The 22,929-nt window shown below is 38.8% G+C and overlaps 1 protein-coding gene across 4 annotated transcripts in view; it reads left to right on the forward strand.

Annotated features, from left to right (window-relative positions):
* Positions 1-22,929, forward strand: part of PTPDC1 (protein tyrosine phosphatase domain containing 1) — a 90,168-nt gene that overhangs the window by 48,408 nt on the left and 18,831 nt on the right. The window lies entirely within an intron of this gene.

The raw sequence follows: 22,929 nt of genomic DNA on the forward strand, positions 1-22,929 counted from the left end.
CAATTCCCAAAGTTAGTAGAAGGAAAGAAATCATAAAGATGAGAGCAGAAATAAATGAAATAGAGATGAAGAAAACAGTAACAAAGAACAGTGAAACTAAAAGCTTGTTCTTTGAAAAGATAAACAAAATTGATGAACCTTTAGTCAGAATCATCAAGAAATAAAGGGAGAGGACTCAAATCAATAAAAGTAGAAATGAAAGTGGAGAAGTTACAACTGACACTGCAGAAATACAAAGGATCATAAGAGACTAGTATAAGCAACTATATGCCAATAAAATGGACAATCTGGAAGAAATGGACAAATTCTTAGAGAGGTACAATCTCCCAAGACTGAACCAGGAAGAAATAGAAAATATGAACAGACCAATCACAGCACTGAAATCGAAAAAAACTCCCAACAAGTAAAAGTCCAGGACCGGATGTCTTCACAGGTGAATTCTATCAAACATTTAGAGAAGAGCTAACACCTGTCCTTCTGAAACTGTTCCAAAAAATTGCAGAGGAAAGAAGACTCCCAAACTCTTTCTGTGAGGCCACCATCACCCTGATACCAAAACTAGGCAAAGATACCAGAAAAAAAAGAAAATTACAGGCCAATATCACTGATCAACATAGACACAAAAGTCCTCAACAAAATACTAGCAATCTGAATCCAACAGTACATTAAAAGGATAATACACCATGATCAAGTGGGATTTATCCCAGGGATGCAAGGATTTTTCAATATCCACAAATCAATCAGTGTGATACACCACATCAACAAGTTGTCACTCCCTTTTGGCCTGCAGAATTTCTGCTAAAAAAAACAGCTGATAGCCTTATGAGAGTTCTCTTGTATGTAATTTGTTGCTTTTTCCTTGCTTCTTTTAATATTCTCTTTAACTTTTGTCATTTTGATTACCATGTGTCTTGGTGTGTTTCTCTTTGGGTTAATTGAACATGGGACTCTATGCTTCCTGGACTTGGGTGACTGTTTACTTTCCCAGGTTAGGGAAGTTTTCAGCTGTTGTGTCTACAGATATTTTCTCAGGCCTTTTCTCTCTCTGTTCTACTTCAGGGACCTCTATAATGCCAAAGTGAGTGCACTTGATATTATCCCAGAGGTCTCTTAAACTGTCCTCATTTCTTTTCTTTTTTCTGTTCAGAATCAGTGATTTCCACCACTCTGTCTTCTAGCTCGCTGATCCATTTCTCTTTATCTTTTAGTCTGCTATTGAGTCCTTCTGGTGTACTTTTCGTTTCAATTATTGTATTCTTCATCTCTGATTGGTCATTCTGTATATTTTTTAAGACTTTGTTTAAAAACTTCTCACTTCTCGCTGTGTGCATCCATTCTTCTCCCGAGTTCTTTCATCATCTTTAGGATTGTTACTCTGAACTCTTTCTTGGGTAGATTGCCTATCTCCACTTTACTTAGTTTTTTTCTGGGGTTTTATCTTATTCCTTCTTCTGGAATATGTTCCTTTGCCACTTCACTTTGTCTAAGTTGTTATTTATTTTTTTATGTATGTGGTAGGTTAGTTACGTTTCTTGACCTTGGAGAAGTGGCCTTCTGTAGGAGATGTCCTGTGTTACAGCAGTGCACTCCTCTCTCATCATCCAAGCTATATGCTCTAGAGCTTCCCCCTAAAGGGAATGTGTGGGTTCTTCTGTTATGGGGGCTATGTGGATGGTCATTTAAGCTTGGTTGACCCCTAGCCCATTTGGTTGCCAGGCCCTGCATTGTGCAGGTGCTGCTGGCTGCTGTTTAGCGGGGCAGGGTCACAAGGCAGCTGGCTACAGAATCCTAGGGAACCCCAGGGCTAGTCCTGGCTCACTGGTGGGCAGGGTCAGGATCCTGAAGACTCCAGGGCTGTTGCCCGCCCACTGGTTGGTGAAGCCAGGTCCTGGGGTTAGTGCTGGCCTACTGGTAGGCAGAGCCAGTTGTTGGAGTCTCTCTGGGATCCCAGAGCTTATTTCAGATAGTTGGTGGCAGGGGTGGGGAGTGGTTCCTGTCACAGTTGAGTATGGGGTCTGGGGTGTCCCGAAGGTTGCGTTGGCCTGCTAGTGGACAGGGCCAGGACCCAGCTGGTCCCAGGGTAGGGTTTGGCCTGCTGTGAGCGGCCTGGATCCGCAGGCTGCAGGACTGTCATTTTCTTCCGTCTGGTGTCTGCCCCCTCTGGTGGGTGAGACTGTTCTAGAGGCTAGTGCAGGCTTCCTGGGGAGAAGGCCTGGTGCCTGCCCACTGGTGGGTGGAGCTGGGTCCTGGCCCTCTGGTGGGTAGGGCCATGTCTAGGGGCGTGTCTTAGAGGTGGCTGTGGTCTCAGGAAGTCTTTGGGCAGCCTGTGTACTGATGGGTGGGGCTGTGTCCCTGCCTAGTTAGTTGTTTGGCTGGAGGCTGCCCAGCTCTAGTGCATACAGGCTGTTGGGTGAGGCCAGGTCTTAGTGCTAGTCAGCCAAGATGGCAGCTGCCAGAAGCAGTATTCATCCAGCAGAATGTTCCCAAATGTGGCTGCCACCAGTGTTTTTGTCCCCAGAGTGAACCACAGCTGCCCCCACCTCTCCGGGAGACTCGCCATGATAAGCAGGTAGGTCTGGCCCAGACTCCTGTCAAATTACTGCTTTTGCCCTGGGTCCTGGTGTGTGTGATTTTGTGTGTGTCCTTTAGGAGTAAAGTCTCTGTTTCCCCAGTTCTATGGGGCTCCTGAAACTAAGCCCCACTGGAGTTCAAAACCAAATGCTCTGGAGGCTTGTCTTCCAGGGTTAGGGAGCCTGATGTGGGACTCAGAATTCTCACTCACTCTGCAATATAATTATTCTCCAGTTTGTGGAGAGTATGGGATTTGATTATATCATTGAGTCCACCTGTTCTACCCATCTGTTGTTTCCTTCTTGGTCCTTAATTGTAGGAGATCTTTTCTGATAGGTTCCAGTCTTTTTCATCCATGGCTTTTCTGCATATAGTTGTGATTTTGGTGTGTTCATGAGAGGAGGTGGCCTCAGAGTCTTTCTACTCCACCATCTTGGCCACTCTCTCCTTAGCCTTTTAAGAAGGAATATTGAAAACAATGTTTGTCTCCTTCATTATCCTCTTAGACTTAAATTATCTGGTTGTTTCCTACTTGCAATTCGACCTTTCAATTTTTTCTTCTTTTGTTATTCCCAAGCGTCACTTATAAAGCACATTCAGAAGCATGCTAGCCCTCCTCCTCTTTTTTTTTCTCTCCTCTGTCATGGCCCTACAGTTCTGATTTTTACAAGGTGTCCCAGGAAAGGAAGGGTGCTGTGACTTGGACTCTTACTGCCACACTCACCCTCACTGTTTCTTTCTGTTGAAAGTTCTAAGCTGGAAGTACACCCTGATTTCCTGCCACACAGGCACCACTAGTCTTGCTGCTACCACCAGCAGTTAGCCAAGAGACATGTTGAATAATTTTTCTTGGCAGTACCCTTTGCAGGATTTTCTTATTTCCTACTCTGGATTTTGCCCAAGTTCACTTTAGTGCTCCTCTATAGGGTTTTTTCCCCTCTAAGTATGGATTAGATAATATAAGGAAAAGTAAAGGAGTAAAGGTCTAAAGGTATTGGAGTTAAATGCTTGCTGGGAATAATTGGTTCACAAAGTTGTTTATACCTCTTATTGGAAACTAACCACTCCACCAGGGGGTGCTCTCTTTCATCAGGAAAACCAGTGTTTTATACTTGTGACCTTGTCTAAATTCCAGATCCTTGTGGATTCTCCTTCATCTGTCTGTGCTGTGTCTGACTCTAGAGGGACTCTAGAGGGACTAATACTTCTGATAATTACCATCTGTGGACAACTTCTATGTGCCAGATTTACAATACATTTTCATTTACCTGGTTTTAGAAAGCAGTGCTGTCTAAAACAAATGCAATAATGGTGTCTATTTGCTACTTCTCTTGTAGAATAATGGGGTTTTTTTTCCCCTGAGTACTTTCCAGCCTAACGAATGTAAGAATCAGATGAGCCTTTTTCTCTATCCTTTCTTCTGTTGGAATGTTACCTCTTAGTTGGTGTTTCTCACCTGGGATTCTGTTGGCTTTTGAGGCGGAGCAACTGTTCACTGTACAGGAGAGCCCTGAGCATTGAAGACATTTAGTATCCCTGCCCCGCTCATCTAGTAATGTCCCTAGATTACAGTGACAACCAAAAAAACCATATACATTTCCAAGTGCCCCCAGGAAGGTTGTAACCCCTATTGTAATCCACTAGGTAAGCTGATTTTCACCTTTCCAAAAACATTTTTTTAAATAAAATTTTCCTTATTGTATAAGTGTAGCTAATTTTTAATTAGGAAAAAAATCTGGAAAAATAAAAAAACTTACTTTATATTTAACTTTCTTAAAGTGCATCTTCATTTAGTCAGTTATACTTTATTAGGTTAACATTGGGATGGGGTTAGTATATTTTTTAAACGTTGACTAATGGGTCATGGGAAATTTTAATTAGGGAATATATAAATAAAATACTAAGGAAAATAGAAAACTCAGGAAGAATTAGCTTTGGAATTAGACCTCAATTTAAATCTTGGTTCTACTACTTTTGAGGGAAAAAAACTTATTTTGGGAAATTTCAAACATTCACAGAAGTATACAAAATTACAGTAAAGATTCCCATGTGGGTACCACCCCCCTGCCATGGAAGTACCATCCCCTATATGGGTACCATCACCCAACTTTAACAATTTCAGCTCACTCACTTCCTCCACTCATTTTCTCTACTTCCATATTACTTCATTTCATTTGTTAATCATATATCATCATTGCAATAACTTAAAAAAATTAACAATAATTGCTTAGGTATCTTAATATTGCTCAGATTTCTAATTGTCTCATAGATGGATGTATCTTTGTTTGAATTGAGATCCGACAATATATATGGTTTCATATATCATACATGGTTGATATGTATCTTACATCTCTTTTAAATTTGGGTTTCCCCCTGTCTCTTTTTCCTTACACTTTATTTGTTGAAGAAACCAGAAATTTTACCTTGTAGATATTGTCACAATCCGTATTTGCTGATTATACCCTCATAGTGTTTCTATAAATTGGATTCATAGACTGTTGTAGAGTCTAGTCAGGTTTTTTTTATTGGCACAATATTTCATTGACTGTGCTCTATTCTTCCATCAGGATTCCCATGTTGGCTGACTGTCCCTCTTTTTGTAATATTAGTTCTTTTATTTTTGAAATAATTTCCTAACTTACAGAAAAGCACACAAAAAATTTCTATGTATTTTCAACCGGAGACCCCCCATTCAAGTTTTATCAACTGTGTCAATAATATCTTTTAAAAACAAAAGGATACTTGTCATGTTTATTCAGTTTCTTTCAATGATCACAGTTAGTCCTTTCTTGACCTTTGTGAACATTACAGCCCAGTTATTTTGCAGTATGTTTCTCAATATGGGTTTATCTACTGTTTCATCATAAGATTGAGGTTACGCATTTTTGGCAGAAACATCACAGAAGTGACTCTACACTTCTTATACATCCTGTCAAGTGACGCAAGATATCATTTTGCCATAAAACTGGAAATGTTAAGTTTGATCACGTTAGTAAAGTGGTATCTGCCAAGATTTACCTATTATACATTATTCTTTCTCCCTTCATAATTAATATTTTATGGAGAGCTGCTTTGAGACCTTATATATATATCCTGGTCCTCGTCCAGCTTTTACCCAGTAGTTTCAGCTTTTAATTATTACTATGATAGATAACTAAATGGAGGTTTTCTAATTCCATCATTCCGTAGGCATTTCTTAGTTGGCATTCTTCTGTGAGGAAGAACTTTCCCTTTCCATTTATTTGCTCAGTTATTTATTTCAGTGTAGATTCCTCTTTTGTTCAGTGGAATATCATCTTTTACCATCATTTGTTTGATGCTCAAATATGATACTTTAATCTTTGGCCCTTAGCTGTATCATTTTGACAAGTCCCCACCACTCCAGCATTCCTTGCTTTCTAGCACAGCAAGATCTTCCAGTCTCATGTTGCACTTTCCCTATCCTAGCCCTGAAATCAACCTTTTCTCCAAGGAGCCCTTTTAGTGGGGAATGGTATTTAGAAACCAAGATGTACTCACTACTGGATGTGCTAACTACCACTGAAATGTCACAGTTCCCAAGCTCCCTAGGGGACAAAGCTAGAAAATATATGTTAATATATATACATACATACATATATATATATATATGTCTACTTTTACATATATATTTATTTTTGTTTCTGTCTATACATATTGAAAACCATGACTTCATATTGGTACTTTCTATTCTAATCCAACACTTTACCATTATTCTAGCTTTTCCCATTTTTTGTTTATAATTCTCTTCTCTAAGAATGAGAAACCTGGCTCTTATTATCCCCAATATGTTTCCTTATTTATTCAGCCCTCCTTTTCAGCCCTGCCCTCCCAGCCCTGCCCAGCCATCATCCATCTTAGCTCTTTTTTCCACACGGAGCCCACGCCCTGCCAGGTCACATACCATACACTGTTAGTTGTCTTCCCTGTGTTGGCCCTGACCTCTGCTAAATGACCCTCACTTAGGCCTGCCTTGTGACTGTTTTTTCTTTGATTATATATACATTTTAAATTAAAATATTGAAATAATTGTATACTAGTGTGCAATTGTAAGAAATAGTACAAAAAGATCTCATTTACCTTTTACTCAGTTTCCACCAATAGTTACATATTTGAAAACTAAAAAACATTGCTGAAAGAAATTAAAGATCTAAATAAATGGAAAGACATCTTGTGTTCACGGATTGGAAGAATTGTTAAGATGTCAGTACAACCCAACAGGATCTACAGATTCAATGCGATCCCTGTCAAAATCCCAATGATGTTTTTTGCAGAAATAGAAAAACTCACCCTAAAATTCACATGGAATCTCAAAGGACCCCCAAATAGCCAAAATAATCTTGGAAAAGAAGAACAAAGTTTGAGGACTTGCTTCCTGATTTCAAAACTTACTACAAAGATACAGTAATCAAAACAGTGTGGTACTGGCATAAACAAAGACATATAAATGAATGGAACAAAAGAGATCCCAGGAGGAAAAAACCTTGCAAATGTGGTCAATGATTTTTGACAAGGGTGCCAAGACTATTCAGTGGGGAAAAAATAATCTTTTCATCAGTTGTTGTTGGGAAAACTGTATGCACATGGAAAAGAATGGTGTTGAACCCTTACCTTATGCCATATACCAAAATTAACTCAAAATCAAGAATCTGAGAGAGATCAAGATGGCAGAGTAGAAGGACATAGAGCTTACCTCTTCCCACAAATATATCAAAAATACATCCATATTTGGAATAATTCTCACTGAATACCTACTGAGTGCTGGCAGAAGATCTCATACAACCAAAACTGCAGGAAAGGTCACCATGTAACCTAGGAATACACCTGACTAAGGAGGTGAAAGACTTATATGCTGAGAACTATAAAACATTGATAAAGGAGATTGAAGATGATTCAACAAAATGGAAAGATATCCTATGCTCTTGGATTGGAAGAATTAATATTGTTAAAATGTCCATACTACCCAAAGCATCTACTGATTTACTGCAATCCCTATCAGATTACCCATGACATTTTTTCAGAACTAAAACAAATAAACCTAAAATTTATATGGAATCATAAAAGGCTTAGAGTTGCCAAAGCAATCCTGAGGAAAAGGAACAAAACTAGAGGCATAACCCTCCCAGACTTCAGACAATATTACAAAGCTGCAGTAATCAAAACAGCAGAGTACTGGCACAAAATCAGACATATGGATCAATGGAACAGAAGAGACAGCCCAGAAATAAACCCACACACCTACAGTCAATTAATCTTTGACAAAGGAGGCAAAAATATACAACGGAGAAAAGACAGTCTGTTCAGTAAGTGGTGTTGGGACAGCTGGGCAGCCATATGTAAATCAGTGAAATTAGAACACTCCTTCACACCATGCACAAAAATAAATTCGAATGGTTTAAGGACTTAAATACAGCTCAATATGAAAAAAACAACCCAATCAAAAAAAATGAGCAGAAGACCTAAATAGACATTTCTGCAAAGAAGATATACAGATGGCCAACAGGCACATGAAAAGATGCTCAACATCGCTAATTATTAGAGAGATGCAAATCAAAACTACAATGAGGTGCCACCTCATAAGTCCACAAAAAGTCCACAAATAATAAATTGCTGGAGAGGGTGTGGAGAAAAGGGAACCCTCCTGCACTGTTGGTGGGATTGTAAATTGGTGCAGCCACTGTGGAAAACAGTATGGAGATTCCTTAAAAAACTAAAAATAGAGTTCCCACATGATCCAGCAATCCCACTCCTGGGCATATATCAGGAAAAGATGAAACTCTAATTCAAAAAGACACATGCACCCCAATGTTCATTACAGCACTCTTTACAATAGCCAAAACATGGAAGCAACCTAAGTATCCATTCACAGATGAATAGGTAAAGAAGATGAAGTATATGTATATATACACACACACACATAGTGGAATATTACTCAACCATACAAACGAATGAAATATTGCCATTTGCAGCAATGAGTGGACCTAGAGATTATCATGCTAAGTGAAGTCAGACAATGAAAGACAAATATCACATGATACCACTTATATGTGGAATCTAAAGAAATGATACAAATAAACAATTACAATTTACAAAACAGAAACAGACTCACAGAAACAGACTCACATAGAAAATCAACTTGTTTGTGTACCGAAGGGGAAAGTGGGAAGTTATAAATTAGGAGTTTGGGCTTAACAAATACATACTACTATATATAAAATAGGTAAACAACAAGGACCTGCTGTATAGCACAGGGAACTGTAATATCTTGTAATAACCTATTACAAATATCTTGTAATAACCTAATCTGAAAAAGAAAAAATATATATATATGTTAACATACAAATTTGAATAGTTATATATTAACATATATAAGTATATATAAAATTGAATCAATCATCTGAAATTAACAGAAAATTGTAAATCAGCTGTACTTCAATTTTTAAAAAAGACCTAAACATAAGAGCTCAAGGTATAAACTCTTAGAACAAAATAAGGGGAAAATCTTCATAACATTGGATTTCGTAATGATTTCTTGATTATGACACCAAAGCACAGGTGACAGAAGAAAAACATAGATAAATTGGACTTCATCAAAACTTAAAACTTTTGTTCATCAAAAGACACTATCAACAGAATGAAGAGTCATCCTACAGAGTGGGTGAAACTATTTGCAAATCATGTATCTAACAAGGGACTAATATCCAGAATTACACAGAACTCCTAAAACTCAACCACAAACAAACAACCCTATTCAAAAACAGACAAAGGACTTGAATAGACTGTTCTCATGAAAAGATACACAGATGTCCAATAACCATGAAAAGATGCTCAACATTATTAACTATTAGAAAATGCAAATCAAAACCACAGTGAGATACAACTACATATCCATTAGGATGGTTATTATCAAAAGCACAGAAATGATTGTTGTCAAGGATGTTGAGAAATTGGAACTCTAGTATATTACTGTATTACTGGTAGTGTAAGTGGTACAGCCACTATTGAAAACAGTATGGTAGTTCCTCAAAAAATTAAAAATAGAATTACCATATGATCCAGCAATTTCACTTCTGGGTATATACCAAAAGAATTGAAATCAGGGACTTGAGCAGATATTTGTACACCCATATTTATGGCAGCATTCACACTAACCAAAAGTTGGAAACAACCTGAACGTCCATGAATAGATTAATGGATAAAATATGGCATGTACATACAAAGGGATATTATTCAGCCTTAGAATGGAAGGAAATTCTGCACATGCTACAATATGGATGAACTTTGAAGACATTAAGCTGTGTGAAATAAGCCAGCCACAAAAAGACAAAAATAATTATTTGGTTCCACTTACATGAGGTACCTAGAATGTCAAGTTCTTAGAGACAGAAAGTGCAATGGTGGTTGCGAGGAACTAGGGCAAGAGAGAAATGGGGACTTAGTGTTTAGGGGGTATACAGTTTCAGTTTGGGAAAATGAAAAAATTCTGGAGGTGGTTGGTGGTGATGGTTGCACAACAATCCAAATGTATGTAATGCTACTGCACTGTACACTTAAAAATGGTTAAAATAGTAAATTTTATGTTATGTGTATTTTGCCACCATTAACAAGGGAAAAAAGGAAGGAGCTTTCTCTTCCTCGTCTTTTTCCTTCCCTTCCTGAATTGAACAGTCCAAAAGCCACTGGGCGGGACCATAAAAAGTAGGCATCCACACCAGAGGGTGAGTAAGGCTGCAGCACTGGAAGCCAAGCAGGGTGAGGCGGATCCATATAGGGGGGCAGCCTGGCAGTCATGATTCCTGAGCAGGATATATCATGTGGGAGGCTGACCTGATTCCTGGGTGTTAGAATAGGTGTCAGAGCTCAAATGGGGTTAGGAGAGCTCCTCATGGCAGAGTGACCCCTCATAGTGTATCAGAACACAAGCAGAGTGAGGAGACATCCACACATGTGGGTGGCAACAGCAGCCTAGCTCAGGATCTTAGAGTTCAGTTGGAGGAAGGGAGGCATCCACTTAGGTAAGGGGGGCCAGCAGCAGTGAGGGGAGATTGGTCACATAGAGGGGGACTAGTCAGAGAAGTAAAGGATAATAGCAGGATTCTCACCATCAGAGAAGGGAGTTATAATTATGGAAAGGGGGATATTAGGAGGAAACCTGTGCTCTTGGATTGGAACTGGTAATGTCAGGGTGAACTTGAATAAGTTTTCAACATATATGCATGCATATGTAAATATTAATTTAAATGTGTGATATGTGTGTGTATGCACGTATATAGTGCACATATTCTTTAGTTGTGTCCACTGAGAGGGCCTGCTAGCAACAACACTGTTAACAGTAATGAGCACACCTAGCATCTGGACTTGGTTTCTAAATATTATTCTTTACCAATAAACACCAGGACTTACTGGATCTAATTATGAGGAAGCGGACACACCCAAATTGAGAGATGTTGTACAAAATAACTGGCCTATACTCTTCAAAAGTCAAAGGCATCAATATCAAGGAAAGACTGAGGAACTTGTTCTAAAGTGAAATAAATGAGGGGACAACTAAAATTCAGTGTGTGATTCTGAACATTGTGTAGTATGATTTTACCGTAAGGAACATTGAGATAATCAGTGAAGCTTGAGTGAGGTCTGTGGAATAGTGGGCAACTAATAATGTATCAATCAATTTTCTGATTTTGGGGAATTTTAGAGAATGTCTTTGTTTATGGGAAATATATACTAAGTTATTTAGAGTAATGGGGCAGTATGTCTGCAGGTTATTCTCAAATGGTTCAAGAAACAATAGTCTTGATCTTATACTTACAACTTTTCTGTAAGTTTGATATTGCTCCAAAAAAAATAAAATCCTCCAAAATTTTTTAAAAATTAAAACTAAATTGTTGGCGGAGGGAGCTTCAAGATGGCAGAAGAGTAAGACATGGAGATCACCTTCCCTCCCACAAATACATCAGAAATACATCTACACGTGGAACAACCCCTACAGAACACCTACTGAATGCTGGCAAAAGACCTCAGACCTCCCAAAAGGCAAGAAACTCCCCACGTACCTGGGTAGGGCAAAAGAAAAAACAGAGACAAAAGAATAGGGACAGAACCTACACCAGTGGGACCTACACCTGTGAAGGAGGAAAGATTTCCACATACTAGAAAGCCCCTCCGTGGGCGGAGACTGCAGGTGGCGGAGGAGGGAAGCATCGGAGCCACGGAGGACAGCGCAGCAACAGGGATGCGGAGGGCAAAGCGGAGAGATTCCCACACACAGGATCTGTGCCAGCCAGTACTCACCAGCCCGAGAGGCTTGTCTGCTTACCCGCCGAGACAGTTGGGGGCTGGGAACTGAGGTTCGTTCTTCGGAGGTCAGATCCCAGAGAGAGGACTGGGGTTGGCTGCATGAACACAGCCTGAAGGGGGTAGTGCACCACAGCTAGCTGGGAGGGAGTCTGGGAAAAGTCTGGAGCTACCAAAGAGGCAAGAAACTTTTTCTTCCCTCTTTGTTTCCTGGTGTGTGAGGAGAGGGGATTAAGAGCACCACTTCAAGGAGCTCCAGAGGCGGGCGACTATCAGCACAGACCCCAGAGATGGGCATGAGACGCTGAGGCTGCTGCTGCAGCCACCAAGAAGCCTGTGTGCAAGCACAGGTCACTATCCACACCTGCCCTCCTGGGAGCCTGTGCAGCCCGCCACTGCCAGGGTCCCGTGATCCAGGGACAACTTCCCTGGGAGAACACATGGCACGCCTCACGCTGGTGCAACGTCACATTGACCTCTGCTGCTGCAGGCTCGCCCCGAACTCCATACAACTCCCTCCCCCCAGCCTGAGTGAGCCACAGCCCCCGAATCAGCTGCTCCTTTAACCCTGTCCTGTCTGAGTGAAGAACAGATGCCCTCAGGCAACCTACATGCAGAGGTGGGGCCTAGTCCAAAGATGAACCCCAGGAGCTGTGCGAACAAAGAAGAGAAAGGGAAATCTCTCCCAGCAGCCTCAGAAGCAGCGGATTAAATCTCCGTGATCAACTTGATGTACCCTGTATCTGTGGAACACCTGAATAGGCAACGAATCATCCCAAATTGAGGAGGTGGACTTTGGGAGCAACAATATATATATATATATTTTCCCCTTTTCCTCTTTTTGTGAGTGTGTATGCTTCTGTGTGTGATTTTGTCTGTATAGCTTTGCTTTTACCATTTGTTGTAGGGTTCTGTCTGTCCTTTTTTTTGTTTTTTTGTACAGTTTTTAGGGCTTGTTATCATTGGTGGATTTGTTTTTTGGTTTCGTTGCTCTCTTCTTTGTTTTTTATTTATTACTTAAAAAAATTTTTTTTAATATTTTTTTATTTTAATAACTTTTTAATTTAATTTAATTTTATTTTTATTTTATCTTCTTCTTTCTTTCTCTTGTTTTTATCCCTCTTATTCTGAGCCATGTGGATGACAGGCTTTTGGTGCTCCAGACAGGTGTCAGGGCTGTGCCTCAGAGGTGGGAGAGCCACATTCAGGACATTGCTCCACAGGAGACCTCCCAGCTCCATGTAATATCAAACGGTGAAAATCTCCCAGAGATCTCCATCTCAACACCAAGACCCAGCTCCACAGAATGACCAGGAAGCTCCAGTGCTAGACACCCTATGCCAAACAACTAGCAAGACAGGAACACAGCCACACCCATTAGCAGAGAGGCTGCCTAAAATCATAAGGCCACAGACACCCCAAAACACACTACCAGGTGTGAACCTGCCCACCAGAAAGAAAATATCCAGCCTCATCCAAGAGAACATAGGCACTAGTCCCCTCCACCAGGAAGCCTACACAACCCACTGAACCAACCTTAGCCAATGGAGACAGACACCAAAAACAATGGGAACTACAAACTTGCAGCCTGCGAAAAGGAAACCCCAAACACAGTAAGTTAAGCAAAATGAGAACACAGAGAAACACACAACAGATGAATGAGCAAGGTAAAAACCCACCAGACCGAACAAATGAAGAGGAAATAGGCAGTCTACCTGAAAAAGAATTCAGAATAATGATAGTAAAGATATCCAAAATCTTGGAAATAGAATGGATAAAATACAAGAAACGTTTAACAAGGACCTAGAAGAACTAAAGAGCAAACAAACAATGATGAACAGCACAATAAATGAAATTAATAATTCTCTAGAAGGAATCAATAGCAGAATAACTGAGGCAGAAGAACGGACAACTGACCTGGAAGATAAAACAGTGGAAATAACTACTGCAGAGCAGAATAAAGAAAGAAAATGAAAAGAATTGAGGACAGTCTCAGAGACCTCTGGGACAACATGAAACGCAACAACATGCGAATTATAGGGGTTCCAGAAGAAGAAGAGCAAAAGAAAGGGACTGAAAAAATATTTGAAGAGATTATAGTTGGGTTGGAAACTTCCCTAATATGGAAAGGGAAATAGTTAATCAAGTCCAGGCAGCACAGACAGTCCCATACAGGATAAATCCAAAGACAAACACTCCAAGACACATACTAATGAAACTATCCAAAATTAAATACAAAGAAAAAATATTAAAAGCTGCAAGGAAAAAACAACAAATAACATACAAGGGCATCCCCATGAGGTTAACAGCTGATCTTTCAGCAGAAACTCTGCAAGCCATAAGGGAGTGGCAGGACATATTTAAAGAGATGAAGGGGAAGAGCCTACAACCAAGATTCCTCTACCCTGCAAGGATCTCATTCAGATTTGATGGAGAAATTAAAACCTTTACAGACAAGCAAAAGCTAAGACAATTCAGCACCACAAACCAGCTTTATAACAAATACTAAAGGAATTTCTCTAGGCAGGAAACACAAGAGAAGGAAAAGACCTACAATAACAAACCCAAAACAATTAAGAAAATGGTAATAGAAACATACATATTGATAATTATCTTAAATGTAAATGGATTACATGCTCTAACTAAAAGACATAGACTGGCTGAATGGATACGACAACAAAACCCGTATATATGCTGTCTACAAGAGACCCACTTCAGACCTAGGGACACATACAGACTGAAAGTGAGGGGATGGAAAAAGATATTCCATGCAAATGGAAATCAAACGAGAGCTGGAGTAGCAATTCTCATATCAGACAAAATACACTTTAGAACAAAGACTATTCTTTGTTCTAAACAAAGGCACAAAGAAGGAAACTACATAATGATCAAGGGATCAATTCAACAAGGAAGATATAGCAATTGTAAATATTTATGCACCCAGCATAGGAGCACCTCAATACATAAGGCAAATACTAACAGCCATAAAAGGGTAAATCGACAGAAACATCATAGTAGGGGACTTTAACACCCCACTTTCACCAGTGGACAGATCATCCAAAATGAAAATATAAATAAGGAAACACAAGCTTCAAATGATACATTAAACAAGATGGATACTTATAGGACATAATCAAAAACAACAGAATACACTTTCTTCTCAAGTGCTCATGGAACATTCTCCAGGATAGACCATATCTTGGGTCACAAATCAAGCTTTGGTAAATTTTAGAAAATTGAAATCATATGAAGTATCTTTTCTGACCACAACACTATGAGACTATATATCAATTACAGGAAAACATCTGTAAAAAATACAAACACATGGAGGCTAAACAATACACTACTTAATAATGAAGAGATCACTGAAGAAATCAAAGAGGAAATCAAAAAATACCTAGAAACAAATCACAGTGAAAACACGATGACCCAAAACCTATGGGATGCAGCAAAAGCAGTTCTAAGAGGGAAGTTTATAGCAATACAAGCCTACCTTAAGAAACAAGATACATCTCAAATAAACAACCTAACCTTACACCTAAAGCAATTAGAGAAAGAACAAAAATCCGCAAAGTTAGCAGAAGAAATCATAAAGATCAGATCAGAAATAAATGAAAAGGAAATGAAGGAAATGATAGCAAAGATCAATAAAACTAAAAGCTGGTTCTTTGAGAAGATAAACAAAATTGATAAACCATTAGCCAGACTCATCAGGAAAACAAAGGGAGAAGACTCAAGTCAATAGAATCAGAAATGAAAAAGGAGAAGTAACAACTGACACTGCAGAAATACAAAGGATCATGAGAGATTACTACAAGCAACTCTATGCCAATAAAATGGACAACCTGGAAGAAATGGACAAATTCTTAGAAATGCACAACCTTCCAATACTGAACCAGGAAGAAATAGAAAATATGAACAGACCAGTCACAAGCACTGAAATTGAAACTGTGATTAAAAATCTTCCAACAAACAAAAGCCCAGGACCAGATGGCTCACAGGCGAATTCTGTCAAACATTTAGAGAAGAGCTAACACCTATCCTTCTCAAATGCATCCAAAATATAGCAGAGGGAGGAACACTGCCAAACTCATTCTATGAGGCCACCATCACCTTGATACCAAAACCAGACAAAGATGTCACAAGGAATGAAAACTACAGGCCAGTATCACTGATGAGGATAGATGCAAAAATCCTCAACAGAATACTAGCAAACAGAATCCAACAGCACATTAAAAGGATCATCCACCATGATCAAGTGGGGTTTAATCCCAGGAATGCAAGGATTCTTCAATATACGCAAATCAATCAATGTGATACACCATATTAACAAATTGAAGGAGAGAAACCATATGATCATCTCAATAGATGCAGAGAAAGCTTTCGACAAAATTCAACACCCATTTATGATAAAAACCCTGCAGAAAGTAGGCATAGAGGGAACTTACCTCAACATAATAAAGGCCATATATGACAAACCCACAGCCAACATCGTCCTCAATGGTGAAAAACTGAAACCATTTCCACTAAAATCAGGAACAAGACAAGGTTGCCCACTCTCACCACTCTTATTCAACATAGTTTTGGAAGTTTTAGCCACAGCAATCAGAGAAGAAAAAGAAATAAAAGGAATCCAAATTGGAAAAGAAGAAGTAAAGCTGTCACTGTTTACAGATGACATGATACTATACAAAATGAATCCTAAAGATGCTACCAGAAAGCTACTATAGCTAATCAATGAATTTGGTAAAGTAGCAGGATACAAAATTAATGCACAGAAATCTCTGGCATTCCTATACACTAGTGATGAAAAATCTGAAAGTGAAATCAAGAAAACACTCCCATTTACCATTGCAACAAAAAGAATAAAATATCTAGTAATAAACCTACCCAAGGAGACAAAAGACCTGTATGCAGAAAATTATAAAACACTGATGAAAGAAATTAAAGATGATACAAATAGATGGAGAATTATACCATGTTCCTGGATTGAAAGAATCAACATTGTGAAAATGACTGTACTACCCAAAGCAATCTACTGATTCAATGCAATCCCTATCAAACTACCAATGGCATTTTTCAGAGAACTAGAACAAAAAATTTCACAATGTGTTTGGAAACACAAAAGACCCTGAATAGCCAAAACAATCTTGAGAAAGAAAAACGGAGCTGGAGGAATCAGGCTCCCTGACTTCAGACTTTACTACAAAGCTACAGTAATCAAGACAGTATGGTACTGGCACAAAAACAGAAATATAGATGAATGGAGCAGGATAGAAAGCCCAGAGATAAGCCCATGCACATATGGTCACCTTATCTTTGATAAAGGAGGCAAGAATATACAGTGGAGAAAAGACAGCCTCTTCAAAAAGTGGTGCTGGGAAATCTGGACAGGTACATGTAAAAGAATGAAATTAGAACACTCCCTTGTACCATACACAAAAAAAAACTCAAAATGGATTAAAGACCTAAATATAAGGCCAGACACTATCAAACTCTTAGAGGAAAACATAGGCAGAACACTCCATGTCGTAAATCACAGCAAGATCCCTTTTGATCCACCTCCTAGAGAAATGGAAATAAAAACAAAAATAAACAAATGGGACCTAATGAAACTTAAAAGCTTTTGCACAGCAAATGTAACCATAAAGAAGACGAAAAGACAACCCTTAGAATGGGAGAAAATATTTGCAAGTGAAGCAACTGACAAAGGATTTATCTCCAAAATTTACAAGCAGCTCATGCAGCTCAATATCAAAAAAACAAACAACCCAATCCAAAAATGGGCAGATGACCTAAATAGACATTTCTCCAAAGAAGATATACAGATTGCCAACAAACACATGAAAGAATGCTCAACATTATTAATTAGAGAAATGCAAATCAAAACTACAATGAGATATCATCTCACACCAGTCAGAATGACCATCATCAAAAAATCTACAAACAATAAATGCTGAAGAGGCTGTGGAGAAAAGGGAACCCTCTTGCACTGTTGGTGGGAGTGTAAATTGATACAACCACTATGGAGAACAGTATGGAGGTTCCTTAAAAAACTATAAATAGAACTACCATACGACCCAGCAATCCCACTACTGGGCATATACCCTGAGAAAACCATAATTCAAAAAATACATGTACATAATGTTCATTGCAGCTCTATTTACAATAGCCAGAACATGGAAGCGATCTAAGTGTCCATCAACAGATGAATGGATAAAGAAGATGTGGCACATATACACAATGGAATTTTACTCAGCCATAAAAAGAAATGAAATTGAGGTATTTACAGTGAGGTGGATGGACCTAGAGTGTGTCATACAGAGTGAAGTAAGTCAGTAAGAGAAAAACAAATACCTTATGCTAACACATATATATGGAATCTAAAAAAAAAAAAAAATTGTCATGAAGAACCTAGGGGCAAGACTGGAATATGGACACAGACGTACTAGAGAATGGACTTGAGGATATGGGGAGGGGGGAGGGTAAGCTGTGACAAAGTGAGAGAGTGGCATGGACATATGTACACTACCAAACATAAAATAGATAGGTAGTGGAAAGCAGCCACATAGCACAGGGAGATCAGCTCAGTGCTTTGTGACCACCTAGAGGGGTGGGATAGGCAGGGTGTGAGGGAGGGAGACGCAAGAGGGAAGAGACATGGGGATATATGTATATGTATAACTGATTCACTTTGTTATAAAGCAGGAGCTAACACACCATTGTAAAGCAATTATACTCCAATAAAGATGTTAATAAAAAAAAACTAAACTGTTGAACTGTGTTAAATGTGCTAAGCAGTCAAAATAAGACAAAAACTGTAAAAAGGCATCAGAGACCTTAGCAAGATCAATTTTCAGTGGATGCTGAAGATAGAGACCAGAGTTGAATAGATTGAGGACGAGAAGGTGACAAATGGAAATGGCAAATGAAGTCAACTTTTTTAGAAGTTTAGCTGTAAAGGGGAGAGGGAGGGCTCTCTGAAGAAGGGGAATTATAGTGAAGGATCTGGAAACAATGACTTATACTAGGAATGTTTGAAAAATTAAGATTTGACCTGAATAGGGGAAGACTTAGAGAAGTTCTGTCTTCAGATATTTGAAAACCTTGCAAGTCAAGGAGATGCTTTATTTTTAATTTTTAGAGGGAAGAACCAGGACCAATGTTTACAGAGAAATGGATTTTGACTCAACATTAGAAAACATCTTGAGCTGTCAAACTGTTAAATAGTTAGTTGCCTTGTGAGAAGTGAGCCTCCAGTCACAAAAAGTGGAAAACAAGAAGCTGTGAAGTCAGCATTCTAGTCCATTTCCAGTTCCTGGAAATGACTCCTGTATTGACTTAGGACTGAGCCCAGATGGACCTCCATCTCCCACTGCATTCTTGGGCCTATTGTTGCATGAGTTTGTTTAAATAGGAAGTTATTAGTCCTTTCTTGAGTATAAAAGGGAATTACCAGTTCTTGAGTCTCCACATCTCTTTAGACTCTTTAGTGCTCTAACCACCCACATGTAGAAATTAAAGAGGAAAAGACCAAGGGCTCATAAGTAACTTTAGGTAGGTTTCTTTGTTGTTTACTGTGCTTAATTCCACATTTGCAGTGACCAGTATCTCATTTGGTTCCTTAAATATTATTCTGAATTTGGGAAGGCCTGATTGCCTACCTACGAACAGGCCACTGGCCACAAAGGTATTGTTGCGTTTAGAATGCAGCACCCATATTCTTTATGCTTTGAGAGGGGTCTTTTATGCACTGATGATTACATCTTAGGGGGGCGTATAGGATTGGTCATGGGGATTATCTTTTGTATTGTTTTCCTACTTTTTCTTGGAGCCTGATTTTTTTTTTTTTTTTTTTTAGAGATAGCATATTTGGAAGAAAAAGGGTAAAAATAGTAATGAGGCAGGGTCCCCTATGATTTTATATTCATGGAATATAGAAAACTGATATTTTTTTTCTTATGTATTTAGAAAAACACTTTGTCGGAGAAGGAAAATATAGATCCTGTTAGCAGGTAAGTGGAGAAACAACAGTAGTGTTGTTTCTTGTGGCCTCAAGTTCTAACTATGGAGGAAGGAGGGAAGGAGAGCAGAGAGGTGAATGTAGCTTATAATAACGAGGTTCTATAGACTTTCTCTGTGGTTGCCAGAAAAAAAGTTTCTTTACCTTTTTTTTTTTCTAACATCTTTATTGGAGTATAATTGCTTTACAGTGTTGTGTTAGTTTCTGCTAGTTTCTGCTTTATAACAAAGTGAATCAGCTATACGTATCATATATCCCCATATCTCCTCCCCTCTTGCGTCTCCCTCCCACCCTCCCTATCCCACACCCCTCTAGGTGGTCACAAAGCACCGAGCTGATCTCCCCATGCTATGTGGCTGCTTCCCACTAGCTATCTATTTTACATTTGGTAGTATTTATAAGTCCATTCACTCTTTCACTTTGTCCTAGCTTACCCTTCCCCCTCCCCGTGTCCTCAAGTCCATTCTCTATGTCTGCGTCTTTACTCATGTCCTGGCCCTAGGTTCATCTAACATTTTTTTTTTTTTTTAGATTCCATATATATGTGTTAGCATTCGGTACTTGTTTTTCTCTTTCTGACTTACTTCACTCTGTATGACACACTCTATGTCCATCCACCTCACTACAAATAACTCAGTTCTTTACCTTTTAGTTTCTGTTGAAAGTATGGCCCTTCATAGAATTACTCTTACTCTAAAATACTTCCGTCTTATATAATACATGAAATAGAAATTAAAATAGTCTTGTTCCTCCTTCTATCTAAAGATAAGGCTTCGCTTTTTTCCCTATTGGTAATTTAAATAAATATTAAAATGTTATTTCTAAAAGTCTGAACAGTTCATCATTAGAAATCTATAATTCACCCCAATTTAAATTTTTAAATTGATTTTTAGGCTATTGTGCCAAACTCCTTGACCTCAGAAATCCACATCTCCACATAACCACATTTTTGTTCACAGAATGTTGCCGAAAAACAATCATGCCATGACTTTATAGGGATTATCTTCTAATTCATGGAATAAAAGATATTAGAACTTGTACCAAATTGGTCTCTTTTTGTATTCTTTTTGAAAATAGTTATTCATTTTGTGGGTCAGTTTAGTTACATATACTCACACGTCTTGTTTCACACATCTGTAAGACATTGTATTTTAATACATAAACCTTTCGTTCCTTAGCTTGGTCCAGACAAGTCCTATCCTCATCAAATTCATTCTCATTTTCAGAACTGTTGAGAACAGAGTCACTTGGACTCTCCTCTGTGGATGTCCTTAGAGCTGCACAGATCATGCATTTCCTACTCACTGGTTGAGACCTCCTAGTTGCTGCCTCACATGCCTTTCATCTCAGATGGAACTTGCCTGCCGGATTTTCTCTCGCACCTTCTTCTCATGGACTTCCATATTTACCTGCTTCAGTATCTTGCTGCTGCTCACTTAGGCTTGAAGTCTCAGCACCCAGTGCAGTGTCTGCCCCTGTACTATCTTGTTTCCATGCTTAGTTCCGTTCACACAGTCACAGTCCCAGCAGGCCCCCAGTCCTTGGCTCCCGGCCCTATCTTTGCAGGGAATGTTAACACTAAGAAACTTGAGTCAGACTCCCTGTTCCCCAGATAGCAGACTCAGACCCCTTAGTTTGAGCATTTAGGGTCTCTTGCCATCAGGTTCCAACTTGCCTTCCACACCGCATCCTCTACTCTTTCCTTTCCTGTAAAACTGTGTGGAAGCTGTGCCTTCTGGATTAGGTATGTTAAAAGGAATTCTTTTCCATTGCTGTATGCAAAATAACAGGGGCAGGATGCTATACTCATAGGAATTTGGGCACCAAATTGAGCTACTCTGTCTTATTTGACAAAGCACATCCAGTTGGGGAGATGGGGGCTGTGTTTTAAAAGGAGCATGCTTTAAAGCATTATTAATTGTTAAAATAAAACAGAACAAAACAAAGAAGAACCCTATCTATGACAGTAGACTGTTTCCACCTGCACATGGCTGAAATACCATTTGGAGAGACAGAGGGAGAGAGACACGGGGGTGGGGTTAGGGTGTGCAGCTTGACATTAACAAGAGAGGAGGCAGACAGTTGGTGGTTGTTATAGTTTCTGTGTTCTTTATATCCTTGATCATCAAGTTGCAACCTCCCCCTCATCCAGTTCCTTTAAAAAATGTGATACTTAGTGAATTTTCTTCCTATGCCTCTGCCAAGACATTACTGAAGCTTTTCTTTTCCCCATAGTCAGCAACAAAAGGCACAGAATCGTGTCTTTGAGTTTTTGAGGGCTATAGTTATGACTACTATTACTATCCAATAACCAAGAATTGGGTTTTCACATTCTGAAAATAAGAATATGAATATAAATGTCTTTTGATTAATATATCAGCCCTACAGATGTCTTTATTTGTTCTATCCAAGCATTTCTTTAATAGTTCTATTTAAAAAATAGGTTTTTCTTTTTATTTTGAAAAATTAAATGGTGTTTTAATAGTGTTAGAGGAATCTAGTATATCCCGCTTTATTACAATTAACTTTTTTTTAACATCTTTATTGGAGTATAATTGCTTTACAACGTTGTGTTAGTTTCTGCTGTTTAACAAAGTGAATCAGCTATACATATACATATACCCCATATCCCCTCCCTCTTGCGTCTCCCTCCCACCCTCCTTATCCCACCCCTCTAGGTGGTCACAAAGCACCGAGCTGATCTCCCTGTGCTGCGTCCCACTAGCTATCTGTTTTACATTTGGTAGGGTATATATGTCCATGCCACTCTCTCACTTTGTTACAATTAACTTTTTATCTGCCCTGTTCCAGAGAGCAGTAGAAAGAGAATATTTTTCAAACTGTTCAAAGAATAGATATGAAAGGAATAACAAAATTTAAATATTTTAATATGTGTGTGTTTACATCAGAAAGACATTTTTCTAAATTCATTACAGTATTTTAGATGTAATTCTTTGAGCAGTCAGATCTTTTAAAATGTGTTTGAGAAACAATAGAAAAGTCACATTTTCAGTATAATCTAT

The sequence above is a fragment of the Monodon monoceros genome, unplaced genomic scaffold (genome assembly GCF_005190385.1).
Source record: "Monodon monoceros isolate NGI ecotype Baffin Bay Population unplaced genomic scaffold, NGI_Narwhal_1 Super_Scaffold_5, whole genome shotgun sequence".
Lineage (NCBI taxonomy): Eukaryota > Metazoa > Chordata > Mammalia > Artiodactyla > Monodontidae > Monodon > Monodon monoceros.